Raw genomic sequence first — 21,340 nt, forward strand, 5'->3', positions numbered from 1 at the left:
TATAATATTATGTAATCGGCTACCGACCGTTGTAGACGTCAATCGCGATATACGTGTTCTGTGCTATCTATTCTGTTTATATAATTTATGTTTGTGTGTGTACGTGTGTTATACGAGGCACGTGGTGACGAGACGATTTTCTTCTCAGACTTATTGTTTTCGGATTATTGTCGTCGTTTCGGCATCGCGTTATACTAATACATACACATATATATATATATATTATTATACGCGGGGGATCTGTCTTTGCTCCCTTTTCACGACGATTATCGCAACTCGCTCACCAGCCAGTCACCCCTCTGTCACGACTCTTATATAACGAAAAAACCCGCGTTCACACACACACACACGGGAGTGCGAAACGACCCGTGCGGGAGGGTGCAGCAGTGTGCCCGTACTGCGACGCTCTGTATATATACGGTCGTTGCCGCCGCCGCCATTGTTGCGAGGGGGCTTTTTGGGACGTCACTTTAAACCCGAAATACAAATGTAAAATATTATTAAAGTCACCCGACACCGGTGCGCCGCCGGTGGTTCCTCTTTTGTGCCATTATATACATTTATATATATATACATATTGTATACATGTATATACGCGTTATATTTGTGTGAGTACACCGCCTAATCCACCCCCACCATCACTGCCACCACGCACCCTTCCGTCGCCGCAGTCCTCCTGTAATCTGTATATACATATATTATAATACACTACTGAAAGATACGTAGTTGGTATTTCGATTGCCGCCTCGAGAACGCACGCTGTTCAAGCGTAAAACAACACATCACGTCATAAGTAACGAGATCGGACAACGGTTTAATTTTTTCTTTTTCGATTTTCGATAACATATACCACATATATTATGTGTGTAACGTGTAATCGGTCGTGTGGACGTGTACAGGACGATCAGGTTTACTCGAAACGGGCTACCGGTGTTTAAAAAAAAAAAATCTAAGCTAATGTTCGACTAAACGTTCTTTTGGGCGGCGACGCTTAAAATTCAATCGCCGCGAATGGGTTCGCGATTTAAATATACATTATAATATTATAACCTCTGACTATATGATATTATACTACGGTCAGCGTACTCTTATAATATATATAGTACATCGCTGTTGATCGTTTCAATTATATAGTCAAGGATTCGGGGTCGTTGCAAAATTATGTCTTTTTATACATATTATTACAGTATGATTGATACAAATCTGAAAATTCGCTTCGTGGCGGGGCGTGTCATCTAAGCAATAAATAATACAAGTAGCTACGTATATGTACAGTAAGTACTAGTAACAGCGGCGATGACTCCTTTCGACGATCGAAACCACAAACATCCGATATAACGCTGTATACATATTACATATTATATTGTTGATAGTCTTTGTGCATGTATATTGTTGTATACTATTATGTATTTCGTTTGTCTTTCACCCAAAAGCGCGGCAAGGTTATAAGGTAGAACATATTATATTATTATTATTGTGTACGATATAATATTCTATGACTGAGCACGGTTTGCGTCTGCGTCTCTCCCCCACCTTCTCTCGTGCTGTCTTTCTCCTACGATATCGTTACAATGACCGTCGCGTGATGTAATCATCGTAGGCCAGTCCCCCTCTCGCCGGCACCCTTCCGGTGGGTTTTTGCGCAGCAGTGTGCCGGTGAAAACGGTTTTTTTTTTTTTATTTATATTTTCGTTTTCCGCGATATTTAGACAATTCGTCATCCGACTACGGAGAGAACGGGAACAGAGTTGAAATCGTGTCTGAAGGCCGGTAAATAATATTCTACATTCGATTTACGGGGAACCGGATCGTCAATAATATTATCATGTGTAATGAGTAGTAAGCTCTCTCGTAAGTATTGGTCGATTGGTAATAGGTATAAAATTGTTATGCGTCTAAGACCGCGAAGTCACGTTGTAATGCGGATGGTCGCGCCATGGCGCAGTGATGATGCGGAGTTGTCGGATAATATGTTAATATTAAATTTTATAATATTATGCCATATATTACGCTAATCTGCTAATATCATACTGTTATAATACTTTGTAATTTGTATATTGATTACAAAACGCGTGGCGAGAAATCGATTTTTTCGCGATTTTGAAGTGTTATTTTTCATCATTACGGCAATGATAATATATTATAATAACAATACAATGACGTACTTTATACACGTCGCATATTATAATAATAGTACATTAGTACATAATATATATTATATTAGTCTGTAGTACCTACGCGTGTTGTGCGTGCGTGCGTGTGCAAACATGTTTTCCCGACAGAACTATTATACAGGTCTCGACCTATGCCGATAACGATAAAAACCGAACAAAGAAGTAACAAACCGTAAATTCTGCCCACGGTGTATTGAAACTCTAAATTCTCGCCGTAATATACTCCGTGCAGTGTCGATGACATTGTACAAGTAACGCCGAATGAATATTTTACATAATCCATTATAAAAACCAACAGCGTCGTCTGCGGCGAAAACAAATGGCACGGTTTAAATTCATTTTTGTAAATAAAATATTATAAACGACGACCCGTAAATGATAACACCGCGTGCGTTACTGGCCTACAAAACCGATATATTACTGTGTACATTATATTGTTGTTGCATTGGTTGGACTTGTGGTCCTCAGTTAGATAACTATACACTTACGCCAGTTATTTTTTTTTATTTTTTAGCATTTCCATGTATCGATTTCATATTTGCATACTTCCTATAGGCATCCTCTCAGCCGCTGCATTTTAATTTTTCGGCGATTAATCAATCATCCTGTGCACATCATGTGTCGTCCGTGTCGTAAATCACTGCAATCGTAATTATTTATGATGCGTTATTAATTATTATAATAATAATAATGCTATCGTCGTCGATTGCAACTCGTGTGTATTATTACACCTGCGGTTGCAGTTGCGTTTCTTGTTCGGATTTCTATTTAATTGACGCGCGGCGGCGGCACGTCACCACCGCGTGACCTAGGTATATAGTATTACCCGTATCATTATATTATTATACCTGAATACGGTACAAGCTGTACCCACGGCCGAACTCGTGTTTTTCACGCCGAAACATATTATAATAAATTAATAACACGATTTAAAACCAATAACGCCGATGTTTAATATTTTCTTTATTTTACTCGAATACCGTTTATTAATTTATTATTATGGTGTATATACGGTGTAATTTATATTTGCCGTATATTATGTTACTTTTGTAGTGTTGTACGCAATTTTCGACGGATCCGCTCAAATCATGACGACCCGTTCGGAGACTAGTACGCCATTGTCCAGTGATCGACACTCTTTTCTCAGTGCTCCGCTATATTATGTTTTTTCGATCGTTAAATCGATGTTATGATGTTTGGTTGGACACCGAACAGTATCCTTATACACCCGCGATATAATGTCTCACTGAACAACAGGTTACCGGTTGCGCCTGCTCGCAGGTGGTCGAGTGACGACTAAATGCCATCGGCCCTTTTTTCACGATTATTCACATTAACTGTATAATAATATCGTCAACCCGGTATTTTATTTTCTCCGTTTGATTGTCAGTTAGGTACACGGGCGCGCACATACGGTTTTTGAATCCGAAGCCTCACGTCGTTATTATACTCGTTAGATCCCATTATCCCACTCATTGTCCGCCGCTATAATATTATGCAGCGGCGTGCGTAGAAAGTCTGTTTCACTGCGTTTTGTAATGTATAATAACGACGCGCGACGGTTACTATTTTGCATGATGGCTATAAATACTTACTAATAGTATTCGCGACGAGTGTCCATTTACGTTTTGGACTTTTTTCGCGTGGTTCGAGTCTAAGAGATTATTACTGAAAAAAAAGAATATTATCATTGTAGTAGGTATAGGGTTTAATCGTTTGATATAATAATATGATTTTACCGGGAAAATCGTACGGGCCTTTTGAACCATGTCATACCCAACGGTACGTGTCTACCGGCTACACAGCCCGCGCGTTCCAGTTTACTATCGTTATTAAATATTATTATCATATTACGTACGCATTACGAAATATTGTATGAAGTATTCGTCGTATAATTAATTCGAAACGTACAAAATGCATTTGTACGGCACTAAGCGTAGCCAGAGGTCTACAATACACACGTTTATTATGATAATAGTAATAATAATATGTGGTTGTTTAATGTTCATTAGTTTTTAATGACTCGGTGGGACTTATTACACGCGTCATACGCGTTGCACGAAAACGTAGACAAAATACTATCGTACCCATACACAATGAAATACGTAGGTATTTGTGGGGAATAATGGTGTTTATTTCTTTTTAGATTATAATTGTTATCGTGTGGACATTAATTATATTTGGGTTCTGGTGCAACGATCAAAACGCAAAGTTTAAATCAATGCCTTTTTGGTAAATTAAATGCCACGAAAATTCGAAATTTCGTAATATCGTGGTGAATTAAGTAGGACCTGTGCCGAGCTATCACATCGCACGTGCAATATATCGTTCGTCGTCCAATGAGTACCGATAAATAGCTTTGATCCAGGCGTAAATGCGTATAATGGAATTATATATGAAACAGTTTGTTCACTTGTAATGTCGTATTATTGAATTAGTTTTATCTAACATTCAATTTTTATTAAATACCTATATCTCTACTCTCGCGGTGCAGTCCTAGGTTACGGAACATCAATGTTAACTTCAATTACCATAATATTTTATTATTGTTGTTACAAAACAAGAACCGATAAGTACAATAACAGCGCGTTGTGTTATAATAATATTATAAAGGTAATAAGGTAATACTCGACGTGTTTTTTCCTATTGTTTGCGACATGTAAATGAGAATAATTCATGAAGTATACAATTTCCACGTCCACTACTACCACTGCGTCGCCTACCCACCGGAACGTGTAATATACATACCTTTACGGCAAGCAATAAATTATCGTTATATATTGAAATGTGTTTTTCAACGCAGGTATATTTCGGATCGGCATGGCGAATCAAGGACATTTACATCCGTGACATTTCCCCCCGCAAATAGAATTTTTTTGCTTCAAAATGTAATAATATGAGGACATCCCCCCCCTAAAAAAATGTTTTTTATATCGAAGTTTTCAACTATATTAATATATTAGTTAATAAATAACAATTAATTTTGTAATTTTATTTATAATTTTATAATGTACTATACATTATACATCTACTTATCTACTATACCTAACCTATAACATTTACGACATCATTTATCTATAGATAACCTAACATACAAGTATTTGTTAGTACAAAATTGAAAAAAACAATAAATATCTTTATAATAGTGTACAAAATATATCGATTGCATTTAGCATAATATATAGTGATCATAATTTTTAAATTCTTGATTACCTATGTGTTTATCTGTAATTAAAAATTAAAGTATTTATTGAAATTAAATACCTGCAATTTAATGATTAATTTCGTTTTTATTTGATTATTATAAAGAAAATATAGAAATTAGTTTCATAACTTTGAAAATAATTTAGGATGTTATTTCTTTAGTCTTTAACATGCACCGCAAACTGCAGCTTCCGTTGAGGCGCCTCGAAAAAATATAATATTGTATAATATTTATTAATATCACGGGCTGCAGCGGTCACAGTTTATCAATCCGACGTCGGCGATAAATGATTATTATTATCGCATCTCGCCGCTCCGTAGCCCTATTCTAAAATGTATATACTAATACTATAGAATTGTATACTAATAATACCATTATATTATTATATGATATAATATAATATGTATATGGTTACTGATACTTTTATCGTATTAATATTTTTATCGGATTAGTATCTAGCGCTGGGTCTTGATATCGCAATCGCGAAGTGGGTTTATGTACCACACGCCATTTACGGTCGGTTTACGTCCGGTGTGGCTTATTTGACGAATGGTTTGAAATTTTTTGAAAAAAACACTGCCTCGTCCTTTTTCTCGCTACTCTGCAGTCGCTTCGGTGGTATTTCGGTAAAATGGTTAAAAATGAAAACGAAAAAAAAAGTAATAATAAAACATCCGACCTCACCACCGCCGCCGCTACCCCGTCGTGAGCGCTCGCCCCAACCATACACACTTCTCGCCGGACCGGGGGAATCCGCCGCGGTCGACCACCGCAAGCGGTTATTGAACCGCCGCCGTAGCCGACATGTGTTTATCGTATTTTTAGAGAGACCCTCGTCGTCGACCGTCTGCGTTCGTCGTCTCCCTGCCACACGCACGTACGCACGCACGCACAATGCACACAAAAACACACTCGGTACACACAATATACCTGTCCCACTCTACAAATCGGTCGAGTCAAATCGGGTCTAGTCGGTCGATCGGTCGGTCGGTCGGCTGGTCGGCCGGCCGGCTGACCATCTACAATACGTTCCGGGATGGCGTTCGTAATAAATAATAATAAATTACACACGCACACTCACACACAAACACATACACATTACCCGTCGTCGAGGAGGACAATAACCACCGCCGACAGCGTTAGTGCCATATTATAGTGATGGCGGTAGGTTAGGTGTGTGTACGGCGTATTATAATTTATAATAATAATATAAGTAGTATTTTTTTTTTCTGTAGAAAAAAAATCGAACCAAGAGAGGACGAATGAAAGAAAAAAAAAGAGAAAAATGTAAGAAACCTGCAGACGGTGTCTGGGGATCAGATTCCAGAGGGTGTCGTCCCGAAGAGCCGTTTGTACGGACAGATGTGTACGTGTGTGTGTGTGTGTGTGTATGTGTGACGAACGCGTCTGCGCGTGTGTAAGTGCACGTAGAATACGCGTCCGCGTGCGACGAGTCTGGTCTCGCGCCGTAGCGTTGCGCGTGCGGTCGAGTCTTTTTACACGCGCGATCAGGCCATCTGCCCCGCACGGTGCATAACATCGGATAAACGATATATTATTATTCCATGCGTCGTGTTGGCTACACGTTTTACCAGACAAAAATAATAACATCGTCTAATCGATCTGGGACCCGAGAGACCCGAAGACTTTTTACCCTCCCCGGTCGAGCTCGGTTCTAGAGATGTGGTGACCCGCGCTTTTTGCCGAATACACGTCGCTCTGAAGTGTGAATTCGACTGATGACGAAAATCCCGTAGGTTGTAATCCAATAGACTATCATGCAAATATTAAACGGACCCTATGGGCACGTCGAAAATGAAATGTAAAATTAATAATAATAATTATTTATGACTGACACTTTCCGCAGTCATTATTAGTCCAGTGTATATTTCAAAAGATAATTAAGATATTTTAAGCGTTTACATTTAAGACGAACAAGTTATCTATAAAAATGGTTATGACTGTAATGAGTATACACTTTACCGTGAGATACTTTTAAGTTTATAGAATATATATTCATATTATTTTTAAATCTTTATAATCTTAATTCTTAAGTGTTATATATAATATTATATCTGTGTGACTGCAGTGTATAAAATGAGTAATGAATAATGACTAATGAGTAATAAGAATAATTAACTACTAATTATTTTATTTATTTAGACTTTAGAGTACAAATGTTTAAATATATATATCTATATGAAATTAATTTAAAATAAACGATTAAAATGACACCGTTATTTGTTATTAAAGAACATAATATAATATGCAAATTAAACGAATCAACAAACCTAAAATTTATTAGTACCATATAGATTGTAATTACTTTTGAAACATTATTTAATTTCAGAAAAAGAATGGGAAACAAAAAAACATTCGGTTCACCAGATCAAGAAGATTAGAATTGCATTAGTAATTTGTATGTAACAATTTGGGACATTTTATAATTATGGTATGCAGAATTGGATAATAGTAATTTAAAAATATATGTAAAATTACAGTTTTTACTTTGTTTAACTATCTGAAATCCTGAAATAGTTTAAACTTTCTGCTATACATTAATTGACAATAATTTTTTATTACTGTATCCTTAAATAGTACAAATAGTTGTTGGTTTTCATTCTTCCTATATTACCATACATAGTGGCATAGTGCCATACAAGTTACAACCATAATAATATTATCACAATGCACGAAAGATAACAGGATCCACCATCTAACTAAGGTAATAATAATTCTTCGTCAATACAATATCATAATAACAATAAACAATAGAATTAAAAATTAATAATATCGTTAATTGGTATTTGGCGGTGATGAGAGACTCGTCGCTGTCGAAATTGCGTGAAACACATTATTATCTATTACTCTTAACGCTAGAAAGTCCTCTCAAATATCTTTATCGCGGCGTATGATGTACACTATTTTAATATATATTATTATTATTCGGTACCCGCCGAAAACGAGTTATGTTAATTTTGGTACACGGGAAAAAAACTCTCGTTTGATCAATTGAAATTGAACACCCGTCCGCGGCCGAATCGAGTCGAAATCCATTCCGACACACACGGTCGTGTAGGTACAAAACTACAAACAGTAGGTATACTAAATTATTACAACTCAAAACCGCAAACTATGTGTGCTGCGCGCGACGTCTGCTGAACAAAAAAAATAAAAAAATACTATTCCGATTTATTATATATATATGAATAATAATAATATGTAACAACTAGATTGTTGCGCCAGCATTGCGTCAAACGGTATGCAAAAACGGTAGCACCTAAAATAATACAAATTTTATGACAACGAAAAAAAAAATAATAATACAAATAAAAACATACAAACGGTGTGATTGACTGAAAATAAATTCATTTTTTTTCTCCGGCACGCAAACGTGATACGATAGTAACAATCTGTTTATGTTGAACAAGGCGAAGGGCCCGTCGACTCGGCGGCGGGGATAATAATAAATAATAATTAATCGTGGTTTTGTAACAGTCATCACGTGTCGTAGTGGCCGTATAATAATGATATTCACGCGCACCGCTCGTGTAACTGCCGCCGCAGTAGTCGCACGTCGTCGAGCCGCAATTCGTTGACATTGATCTGACATTTTTCCATCAAATTGTTAATATTTTTGTGATACAATAATTATTATCGTCGCGATTCGCGGTAATGAATACGAATATTTTGTAAAAAAAAAAAAAAAAAATTAGCTTCGAGATAAAAAAAAATATCGATATAGTCAGCACTACAATGTCAATTCTGCCGTTACGTCGTTACCCGACCACTTGTCAATACTAAATAATTATCACCGCGCGTGTGTATTGCGTAGGTAATTGAGTATTTAAACTTTTAATCGTCTTTTAAAGAGCGGAGGAAAAAATCGTCAAAATACAATATTAAAATAATATTATATTTGAAACACTTGTATAGAAATCATTTTCGGTCGGTTATTATATAGAATTTCCCCGCCCACGCAGTATAACAACGGTGAGACTCGCCGTATGAGAATTATTATTATGTAAAACTGACGCTTTATCATATTCACTCGTCGCCTGCAATATAATATTTATTATGTACAAACAATAAAACACGTAGGCGGGTTAACCTAACCTAACCCAACGTGTTTAAACGAATTAAATAAACCGCCGTACACGGCAAACGAACTGAACTATGTATACAATTTTATAATAAATTATAAATCGCGCGTTAAACTTATACAAATATATTCAGTAACACGAGTATCGGTATAAGAAATAATTAAATACAAATTGTGAGATAGCAGATAAAATGTGCATCGTCGGTGGAACTTCGAGACGGTAATTCGTATAGGTATACTTATTACTTGGTAGTTACTCGTGTATGTGATGAAGCTCAGTAAAATACGAAGTAGCTATAGAAAATTGAACCTGGTTCAAACGTTTTACGTAAAAATTATTAGTGACTTATCAATGGCCAATGCATCGTTTGGCTGTGAAAAATGTCTGTCCGGTAGCACCTGCAACAGAACGGAGGTCGAAGAGAAAACTAACCGACGAGCGGTTCCACCCGAAGGCGACAGCGGTGTCGTATATTGAATTTCAAAAACCGGGAGTACCAGTCCATCGTATCTTAGGTCCTATGTATCATTGTGTGACCTATATTATATCTTAACAACTATATAATAAAATAATATGTATTAGTGTACGACTATCATTCGTTCGGAAACGTAAATATACTTTTGGAACGATAGGTATGCGATGATTTTATTATTATACCTAGGTATTACGCTATATTATATTCAATTTTGTTAGCTTTTATTTTATTGCACGACATCGGCACACGAAGATTGCTAAATTTCAATAATTTTCTCAAAATCGACGACAACGTTTGTAGAAGTTATCAGTATCTATATTTTAGTCCTGTGCAAATATAATTGAATAAATAGTTTGAATTTTTTCAGACAACCTGCAGTATCTAGATGAGACATACCAAAATATTTATAAAAATTAATTGTTTAAATAATATTATTTTTCAAACATATTTTAATTTTTCTCCGATTTTGGTATTATATTTGCAGATGTATTTCATTGGTGTTAAATCATTAAATAAACGTTTTCCGATAACTAACTTATTTATTATTATTTATATTTTCGTAAATATATAACGCGGAAAGCGACAAATTATATTATATTATATTTTGCTCAAAGTCAACGACGCTTTGAAAGTTTCCAGGAAGAAACTATTTCTCGTTTCTAAGAACTATATGAATTTTATGATTGCTGATTAGAATATAAAGTAAAAACTATATAGACAGTTAACATATTATCACCCATAGATGATAGATAATTAAAAGACATAATTTTTAATTGAATTCGTAAAAATAATGAAAGATGTACATATACTAAATACTGTGTACTAATTTTGTAGATAAGTAATATTATACAACAATTGTATATTGGCTGTCGGTTGACTTTAATATAACCATCCAAATCCTTAAATTTCAGAACTCAACTTAACTTTAACGCAATACCAAGAAACTCCCTGAGAAGATTAAAGAAAATACGGCGAAGAAATCTAATTCCCGACAAGAAAAAATATAATAAAATCTCTTCAACCTATACGTCCTGAACTTAAATCAAGTCCAGTACATTAATATAAAGTGTGATTGTTGAGTTGTTTCTTGTTTCTCGTTATCGTGCACATATAATTAATATTCATTATTCAGCTAATAACTAATAAGTATTTACTTATTGTAAAAATTGTACCTACAGATTAAATTCTCAAGCATTCTTTCATTTTATTTTAAAACGAATTTTTAAAATTTGTACACAATTAATACATAGCATAACAAAAAAAAATAAAAAAAATAATGACTAATGTAAACATTTGAGTGATTTTAAATTTCAAATTATTTCCTTGAAAAATCTTGTTTTTTGAGTTGTTCACAATCTTATATTTAAATCGTATGGATTTTATTTCTGATGGTCTGACTAATACCACACCCGTCAATGAATTTTATAGGTCTCGTGATAGTTGATAGTTTTATTGGACCGTCTCATAGTTTATTAATATGACGTATATATATTATATTATAATTGTTCGATATTCGTATAATATGGTATATATTATTATATTTTATAAATTATAATCGCATTGCAACTTGGTGGTGGTCTACACGCTATACGGTAGATGGATAGTTCGCTTACAAATCAGGTATTTTTTGTTATTTTTCATTGTACATTTTTATTAAAAAAAAAATCGGAACGCCAACGAGCCGCCGTGCACGCGCGCATTTGTGTGTGTTCTGCGTGTAACAATAATATACCTACACTATGAAGTGTTAAACCTACAATTTCGAGTGGTTACACAAGGTAATGGAGTGTTATTAATATAATATTATACACGAGAAATAAACGAAAACGAGAATATTATTTTTTTTATCACTGTTAAAAAAATCAAGGATCCAGTTGTTTTCGAATAATTTTATTGGTGGTTGCATGATAATTATTATTGGCACGCCGTTACCCCCGCCTTAATATTTTTTTCAATATTTTAACGAACGCTTTTTCGTTTTTTCATAATAATATTATATTTAACACGATTATTGTTCGTTTTGACGACGTGCTCTTGGGATCGTCGACGAAACAATAATATTATATTTGAATTACATTTTGTTTAATGTTTTTAAAACCGTCTGCGCTGCGCGAAAACGTATGTGTGTATGTGTGTTGTTGCGTGTTTTTTTTTTAACAGTTTTGTTCGTAACAAGTTCCCGGTCTACGGTAGAGAAAAAAATTAGAAAATTGAGAACATGCCAAGGATAAAAGTCGGACGTTGGTTTTTATACGATCGCTTCGTCAATAATATTAAAATACACAAACACATACGTCAGAAAAAATTTTGTGTAAGACATTATGACGATATATCATTACGTATCGATCTAAAATTGATCGGAAACGAAGTTCGATGAAAAAGTTTGACTATTATTGGCGAGTGAGTTTGCAAATAATTAGTAGGTATATATTATAAAATAATTTAAAATAATTATTATGCCTACCACCGGGATGATGCACTTGATATAGAGATAAATATTAATTGGTCATTCCTCATTACTCATAACAGCCATAACTACAGTAATCACTAATCACTAATCAATAATACAACATTATATTTTTCTTCGAAAAACAATAACAGCGTATTAAATAATAATTATACAGAGGTATAATATAATATAATCGTGGTAATTCCTATAGTTCTCGGTACTCGGTAGCGGTCCAAACTCCTCCGACAACCGATGGTCGCTGGTGCCAAGTCCTTTTCGAATTCACGACAATTTACCGATGATCAATAGAAATATCATAATTTTTTCATTCGTAAATAATGTACAATCGCATTAGAAAACGGTCGTAAAACTACCGAGGATGTCAAAGTCCAATTGGCTTTTCTATAATATTTCTTTATATTTATATTTGTTTACATTTTTTTCTGTATTCACTCCGTGTTATATGAATATAAAAATTGAAAAAAAAACTACAAAAATTAATAACGCCATTTCAGACTCGAAGTCTGTGGAATGAAACGTGCTAATTTCTTGTTACAGAGGCGGTACGGACGTGTGGTGTACAGAATAATAAAAATAATTATCAATTTATTATTATTTATCAATATTATTATGATTGAACTGAAACATCTGAAACTAATAAAAATTTAAACAAACGATAATAATATGGTTTCAGCGGTTTCATAGTTTATACGCTCATTAATGAATAAAACGTCGTCTTAGGATTTTTTTTATTTGAAAATTCGCGTGTGCGATTTTATTAATATCCTGTAACTTATTGTAAATCGTCCAACTTATTATATTTGGTCTCTGACGCGGCTTATTATTATACGACCAGACAGCTATTAAATTTTAATTCGGACCAGTCCCGTGGAAACTAATTTCGGTTACGTAAACACTTAATCTACATTAGATTACGTTATCACGATCCGACATTTTGTGTTTATTTATGTAACTCGGTCTGCGTGCGTTTACTCACGCGATTCTCGAAAAATATAATAATATAACCGAATGGATTCACAAGTGCTCTCTTAGTGTCATTTCTACGAAACGCTACATATACGTCATATACAAGCGTGCAGTATAAAGTTCAAAACGATGAGGCCAAAGATATGGCCAAAACTTATTAGCCGAAAATTTTCGATCAACTACGAACATTATTTTTATGTTCTACCTTTAAGTTTGGTAAAATTTATCAATTCACATTTCACTCAATAACAACGTTAGCTAATTTGACAAAATCTGTTGTACTTAAATTTGGCATGGTGTACGTTTGTAAGACAACACGTTACACATTGCGCAAAGTAGTTTCTATACGGTGCAGGCAGGTTCAGGCCGACCTTAGCCTTAGTGTTGAATTATAGAGTATAGGGTTAGGTTTTCAACACGTATTTTAACACGTATCGTTTTGGGCTTGAAAAAAATGCTATTTCTCAGACCGAAGGAAATATAGTTCTCATTTAGAGTGAACGTTGACCGTCCGCGTCTCCCCGTACGTTCGTATCGGATAATGTAATAATATTGTTATTGGGCAGTCACTAATAACCACTGTAGCAGCGTATCACGCGTATTATAGTAATGGTAAATATTACTGTGTTCGGGCGTGCGTATAAAATTACCATTTATGCGTTCGCGGAGGATCCGTGATAATAAAATATTATGTTGGAACTCGTTTCGGTCGTCGGGCAACAATAATTTTTATTTAAAACACATAATAATAATAATAACACGATAATATACGAATCGACGGCAATGGCAGACGGGCCTCATGTGTACGTATTGTGCTCTCCCCGAGCAGCAGCCATGTTCGTCATCGTCGTCTCCCGCGGCGAGCGCTTGCTTGTGTGTGTCTGAGTGTATTTATGGGTCTGTGTGCGCGCATTATAATCTGTCGTCATTCATCCGGACAACGATGATTAGGACGAGGGTCTTACTCCCGGTGGGAGGGGGGGGTGATACGGCGACGACGGTACAATAATAAAAAAACGCACTGGTCGCGTTTTTTCCTCTCTGTGTGCTCTTGTTCTTTTCATCTACCCTCTGCGTCGCCGTGTCGTTTTTAATGCAACGTTTCGTATCGACACATACGGTTAATAATCACTTTGGTTCGGATGTTTATTTCTTATAGTTATATTTTTGTGTACACCACACACCAAATCGTTTAATCGTCGTTTGCCATGGCATAGAAGCAGATGTATTCGATTTTATTTTGACAATTTTTACATTTTCGGTATAAACGCATGTGTTAAGTTTTCACAGATTGTTTTGTACTGAAGTTTATTTTTTATACATTTTATACAATGCAAGTCGTCTTTCTTTGATTTTAAATTTCAAATAACATTTTTAAAAATATATATACCTATATTTTTTTTTATTGGATTTATTAGTATTTACAAGTACAGGGTTTGTTGACGCTATACAGACGTGTCGTATACGCTCATATACACGATAATATAATATTATGCTTTTTCAATCTTACAGACACGCCCGTAAATACCGACCATAGGTAGGCATTGTTGGTGTCACAATTCACTAGAACGCTCGAATGCGAAACGTGTTCTAGTTATAGTCTATTAAAAATGTATGATATTATAATTTATATTGAATGAATAATGAATAGGATACAACAGTTTTTTTAACACATTTTATCATGTAATTTGATTGTTTTAAGGGTATACTATAAAGTATTGTTTGGGCGTATTTGCATGTATTTTGTTGTTTTTTAGGTCATAAAAATCATAACACTAATGATTAAATTATACTAATAAAATAATAACTAATAAGTAATATTGTTTAATAGTTTCATGATATAATAAACTATTATATCATGAATAGTATTATATAATTAAATATATAGTTTTATTTTCAAATGATTATCATTCGCTCGAAACCACAAACGATAACGACGTCGAAATAACAGTATAACGTATTGCGCTTCTTGATAGCGAGTCTGAAAATAACCACTAATCAAATCGTCCGCCGCCGTTTTATATCATTGCAATTTCATAACAATTTCTAACAGAATACATTTTTACGTCAAAAATTGGGTCTCTCAAACGGCGTAAGGTGTACTCGACTTATTTGCAGATTATCAAAATTGTGTACCGGTTGGTTGCAGTAGAAGCACCTCGACAATAATTATAAAAAACACCATCATTGTTACTTTACATTTTTACGGGCTTTTAGTTTTTTTTCGGTTTTTGTCATTTTATTTTTAACGATGAACTGAGCGTTCACTCATAATCCTTGTTGTCGAGTTGTTTTTTTTTATTATTATTGACATGTATCTTTAAACATTGTCTTGCTCCGGGCGTTGGCAAATCGTCGAGATTTGGTATTTTACCGAAAAACTCATTTTTTTTTTTTTTATTACTTCTGCTACAGTGCTACGATACTACTGTGCGCCACTGTTAAACATAATATTAAATATTTTTATGAAGTTATGACTAATGTAGTAACGAATGCGTCATTATTTAAATAGCGACATTATTATAATAATATGTAACAGATATTTATATTATTTTCGGTTTATCATCGTATCAAATCGTAACAACTAACAAGCGCATACGCTAAACGAATAAATAAACATTTCGTAAATGTGCGTAAATCGAATTAACGTTTGCACGCGAAATTGGGGATTTGGCACGTTCGGGTAATATCAGCTGTGCAGTATAGAGCCGCGAGCAACAACTTCTACGTAATTTGCGATAACGTCGAACGTTGAAAGAAAATAATATATTATAGTGTATTTTATACTTCAGAGAAGAAGTCGAATGATATATTATAATTATTATAATAATTTTATAATATTACCGAATACGTTTTTCGATTAAATTTCATAATGCAATTTATTATTTGTTTTGTTAAGTTTCGGGAACCGAAGAAACGTTCGACACCATCATGGACGTTCACACGTCGAAATCAGTAATTCCCTTGATAATAATTTATGAATTCTTAGTACATAATCCCCGACTCCCGCCATATCGTCTGCTGTGTAAAATAATACCATTTTTATAAATGTTTGATGCGATTACGAGAATAATATGTGTGCACAAAACGCACTAGTTGCGAACAAAGTATATTATGGTATAAATTGTATATACCATAGTGATAATAATTAATAACGATCGAGTGACGTCAAAGTGTGTGTGTGTGTATATAAATAGTTTAGTTGATAAGCAGCGACGCAGAGAGGTCGTCCGTAATGTCGAGTGAGAGATATCGTTTTTAGAGGTATCGACTGCACTGTATCAAATTTGTATAAAATTGAATACAAATTGTTGGCAGCACGTCAACAAATGGCGTAATTTCTCATATTTTTAATTTTACCAAAGAGCGGTAAATTTGGCGCAGTTTGGCCGTTTGTTGGATGTAAAAATTAAAATTATCAAATTCGTGCTCATCTTGTGGTGATGCATTGAAATTACAAGTCAATTAGCATTTTGAAAGTTGAAAACAGCTTGATAATATGTTTTCATTGTTTTCAATTCTTGGAGTTATTAGTGACTATTTAATGTTTTATTGTATTATACATTTTAACAAAGTATAGATTCTCTACTAAATCTATAATATGTGTGCCATTAAGTCTGTTTTAAGGAATTTATACTTTGCCTTAACATTTTGGAAATTTTATGTTTTGACTGAGGAAATTTACTTTTTTATTTTTGAAATCTAGAATTACTAAAAAAAAAAATGAGATACTAGATAACCTATTAGAATATTATCAGAAGATGAAAGCGAGTATAGGTCAGTCTCAGAAAGTCAGAATACATAATGTATTTAAAAAAATTAAAGAAAAATAATTTGTACTCGACAACATAATATAATGCACATATAGATGAGCATACAGTCTTACAGTTGTAGATGTGCAAAGGTCTCGGTGATATATTGATATTCCTTATAAGTTGTCAGTCCTAGACTTCTCGAGTTATGATGTACGTCTATCATAGAGGATAAAGAGGTCAGTGTGTCAGTCAGAGTCCTAACCGTCCGGGATCCGGCACGAAAACCGTCAACCCAACCGCTCCTCCTGCTCTGTGACGTAAAAAAATAAACAGACATCCAACTCGTGTATTGAATCCGCGAAAAAAATAGTATTCCGAAATATTATTTTGGTTTTTAATCGTTTGGCTGCGTCTACGAAGGAATTAAGTGCGTATACAACAGTACGACACATGGTGGTGTAATCGTGTAAACGTAATGTACCAGTGTTTATAATACAGTAGGTAGGTCGTATAGCTGGCGAGAGTTATATACGAAAAACGCAGTCGAAAAATCGGTCGGGCGCGACGTAATAACAATTATTATTATTATTCGTGCGAACGGGAAAATTGCGGCTCGATTGACAAGCGGTTAAGAGCGGGGGGAGAACGGAAAGAGAGAACGCCGCCGAACAAATGTCGGTCGGAGCAGTGCGGCGGAGTGGGGTTTCAAGCGCGAAACCGGTCGCGGGGGGCATTGTGCCTATCGACGGTAATTTTACGGTTTTCTGGTGTTACCGCGCAGCGGTAGCTGCTTAGCCGTCGCACCGTTGTCGTCGCGCCAGTAATAATTAATACCGTAAATAATAAAAACAATCATAATACAGAGGTACAATGTGTGTACTCTGTATATAAATTGTGTGAGGGGGGGCGCAAAAATATTATAATTCACAGTTCAATCAGCGAAAAATACTATATAAAATAATAATAATAAAACGTCGTCGTCGTCGCTGCACCGACCGACCTTATCGATTGCGAGTATAGAGTATAGACCGAGTAGGCAGGTAATAATAATAAAGGTGTGTGTGTGTATGTGCAGTTTTGTTTTATGCAGAACTGGTTTTCAAATTGAAATCGGACACGATCCACACTCACACTACAAGTACACTACTGCGTGTTCGACTCTCGGCCGGAATGTCACTTTGTTCGTTCTTTTATATTATTTTCTTTCCTTGTAATTCGTCGGAAGACATTCCGTTGTCGGTTCAACGCGCGGCTTCGTACGGACCCAACGACGTCCGCGCGGCGGTTTGCGCTCTTTTTTTCGCGGTCGACCGTCGTCCACGACTGACGCACGACGCGCCGCCGTTTGACGTACTACGGTCGCGCCAACGACGCGTCGGCGTTTCAAAAGGCGATCACGGGCGGACCGAATGGATATCGTTATATTTTCGTGCGGTCGACCGTAGTCGAAGTAAAACACTTATCGAAATTAAATCGGTCGAAAAACCGGGATTTGTGTCGCGCAACCGAATATAATAATAATAATATAAGCCCTCGAACGGGCGCGCGTGTCTCCTCGTCAAAGGACGTAGGTAGGTCGGGTCCGGCCAGCGATATTTCCATAACGTTATTATAATATTCAAGTGTCTTGGCCGAGGCGATTACGATTTCTCTCGGCGGCGCGCGCCCGTTGTACGTCACACACACACACACAAATAACAATAAACACGACCAACGACGATAATAATATTATAATGATGATGATAAACACAACAATAATAATAATAATATAATATATTTATATCAGTAATAAAAACGTTTATCCGAAAAACCGGACGAGAGTGGTGAAGAGACACACGACTACGCAGTGTAGTGGAAAAAAAAAAAAAATACAGAAAAAAACAAAAAAAAAAAGGTCGAAATTTGACGACCCGCGGCGATGTGTTTGTTCCCCTCCCGCCCCCCGGCAAACCCATCGCGTCTCGCCGTTCGCCTACGTGCCGTCGCGCGCGCCTTGTGTACATTTATGTGCGTTTGTGTGTGGTTGTTTCATATCATTATCGGGTTGTTCCATTACACACGACGACCAAGGGACGCCTTATTACATTATTATATATATATTATTATTTTCGTTGCCGCCGCGCCGAGTGAGTTTACACCGCGTCTCCCCCCCGCCCTCCCGCGATGGGCGGCGTGAGTGCGTGCGTCCGTGTACCCTCCGCCGCCTCCGCCGTCGTCGATGTGCAACACTGACGCGCGGGCGCGTGCACTCGCACTCGCTCGCACGTACGCAGCATTCGTTCGAAACTTCTATCCACCGCCTCCCGCCGCGATCCGTTGCACTCGCCATAAAATATTATAATAATAATAATAATATATTAATATCACATTATTATTGTGTAACTTATTTTACAACAATAATAATAAATATACCTTTAAAACGCAGTCGTTTATAATGTACTAATACCACTACTACTACAATTGCTATACTCTTTTATCACCGTACGTCATACTTTATTTTTGGTATTTCTCCGACCGCGTTCGATTGTTGCCCCGTCGAATCCTTTACGATTCTGGCGAAGACTTGTCGTTTTATTATATAACACAAGAAACGAATGAGGGGTGTTATCCGCACAATATCTCCAGATATCAGATCTCGATGTACGTTTCGATAATATCCATCTCTCGTTATTTTATTGTGTATTGAAAAAAGAGTACACGTTAATAATAAAACCACATACAATACTCCAGATTTCGTCTTCACAATAAAATTCAATTGCAATAATTTTTCTAATACCTGTCACCAAATACCAATAAACGAATTGTAATTGAAAGTGATTACTGTTTTAAATTTACAACATTTTTCTAAAAGGAAGAAGACCATAACAAAAGTGTCAAACTCCTCGGGTGTGAATGTTGAGGGGAGGGGGTCGGGGACGTGTACGGGATTTGTACGTTTCGTACTCTTTCGGCCGTTTCTCTGTACACTCGGCACTTCGGTAGCTCTATTAGATTAGATCTCTTGGGCTTATATGATTTATAATTTCGATGATCGGTGGCGTTAACGACGACGTGCGAAATCAATAATCCGTATACACGACACGAATTTTGTCTGCCAGATTGTGCGCGTGACTTTTGCCGATGGCCGATGGCGGCGCGCCAGCAGATTCGATTAAGCCGCCTCGAAATAACTCGACGACGACGGTCCATTACTGCAACAATAACGCTCAACAGTCGGACGACGTTATCCCGCCGCCGCCGCGACGATCACACCGGAAACGGTTAGTTTACACCACCCCTACCACCCTCTACAGGATTAACGAGCGGCCGTCCCTCCCAAGAGAACCAAGTGCCTTTTAATTACATATTTTTTTCTCTCGTCGTATGCACAGAGTTTATGATTTGTTGTCGTGCGTTTCGCAGTTTGTATAGTTTTCCTACGAAATTATATCATTTTTTTTTTTTTTGGAAACAGCGGTACGATGTAAGATACAATTTTCGTTTCCATAAACTTTTATCCTTTGTGCGTGTATACGTATATCGATCGGGGAACCGTCGTGAAATTATTACGCTCGGAGGTTGGCGAGGAAGACTCGGAGGAGTAAGAGGAGGAGTCGACGCGCGCGTGTTTCGGCTGGCGTATAAGTTTATAAATATTGGTAGTCGTGTGCTATAATAGGGTTGTATAGATGTCTTTTTTTTTCTATTGTTACACGTTTGCGGAAAACAATTATCGAATTACACTGATTTATTTTTTGTTTGCATCCGTTTGGACTCTTATACTTATTTACCCGCCGTGTGCGGAACGTCTATTTCAAATCGTATTGTGTACCCCGTACTTCACCATACCGTCCAGTACGTGTATAGTTTACTTACAACTCACGTGGTGTTAGAGGCGACGACGATGATGATATTATTATTATTATTACCCGGTCGTGATTCGTCATATTATTGTATATTGTCAATTTTTTTTTTACATCATTCAGTTAAATGGTCATATTACGGTCGCACATCGGGCCGAAGCGTTTATTGTGTAATATTGTTATTACTGTCGATCGTGGATGTAATATAGTCGTGTACGACGAGTAAAAAAATAAATAAAATAACAATATGCAACAATACGCGATAATACGATTACGACGGATTCGACAATGACGGTAGTAGTAGTATTATAACAACAATATTTATTATTTTCAAATAAATATTAATTTTA

The 21,340-nt window shown here is 35.9% G+C and overlaps 1 long non-coding RNA gene across 1 annotated transcript; it reads right to left on the reverse strand.

Moving 5' to 3' along the window:
- Positions 1-8,551: 8,551 nt before the first annotated feature.
- LOC126548972 (uncharacterized) lies at positions 8,552-9,167 on the reverse strand. Its single transcript, XR_007603097.1, has 2 exons — positions 8,721-9,167; positions 8,552-8,659 (listed from the first exon to the last, which is right to left on the reverse strand). It is a non-coding gene; the product is annotated as an uncharacterized LOC126548972 (long non-coding RNA).
- Positions 9,168-21,340: the final 12,173 nt, after the last annotated feature.

The sequence above is a fragment of the Aphis gossypii genome, chromosome 1 (assembly GCF_020184175.1).
Source record: "Aphis gossypii isolate Hap1 chromosome 1, ASM2018417v2, whole genome shotgun sequence".
NCBI classification, from domain to species: domain Eukaryota; kingdom Metazoa; phylum Arthropoda; class Insecta; order Hemiptera; family Aphididae; genus Aphis; species Aphis gossypii.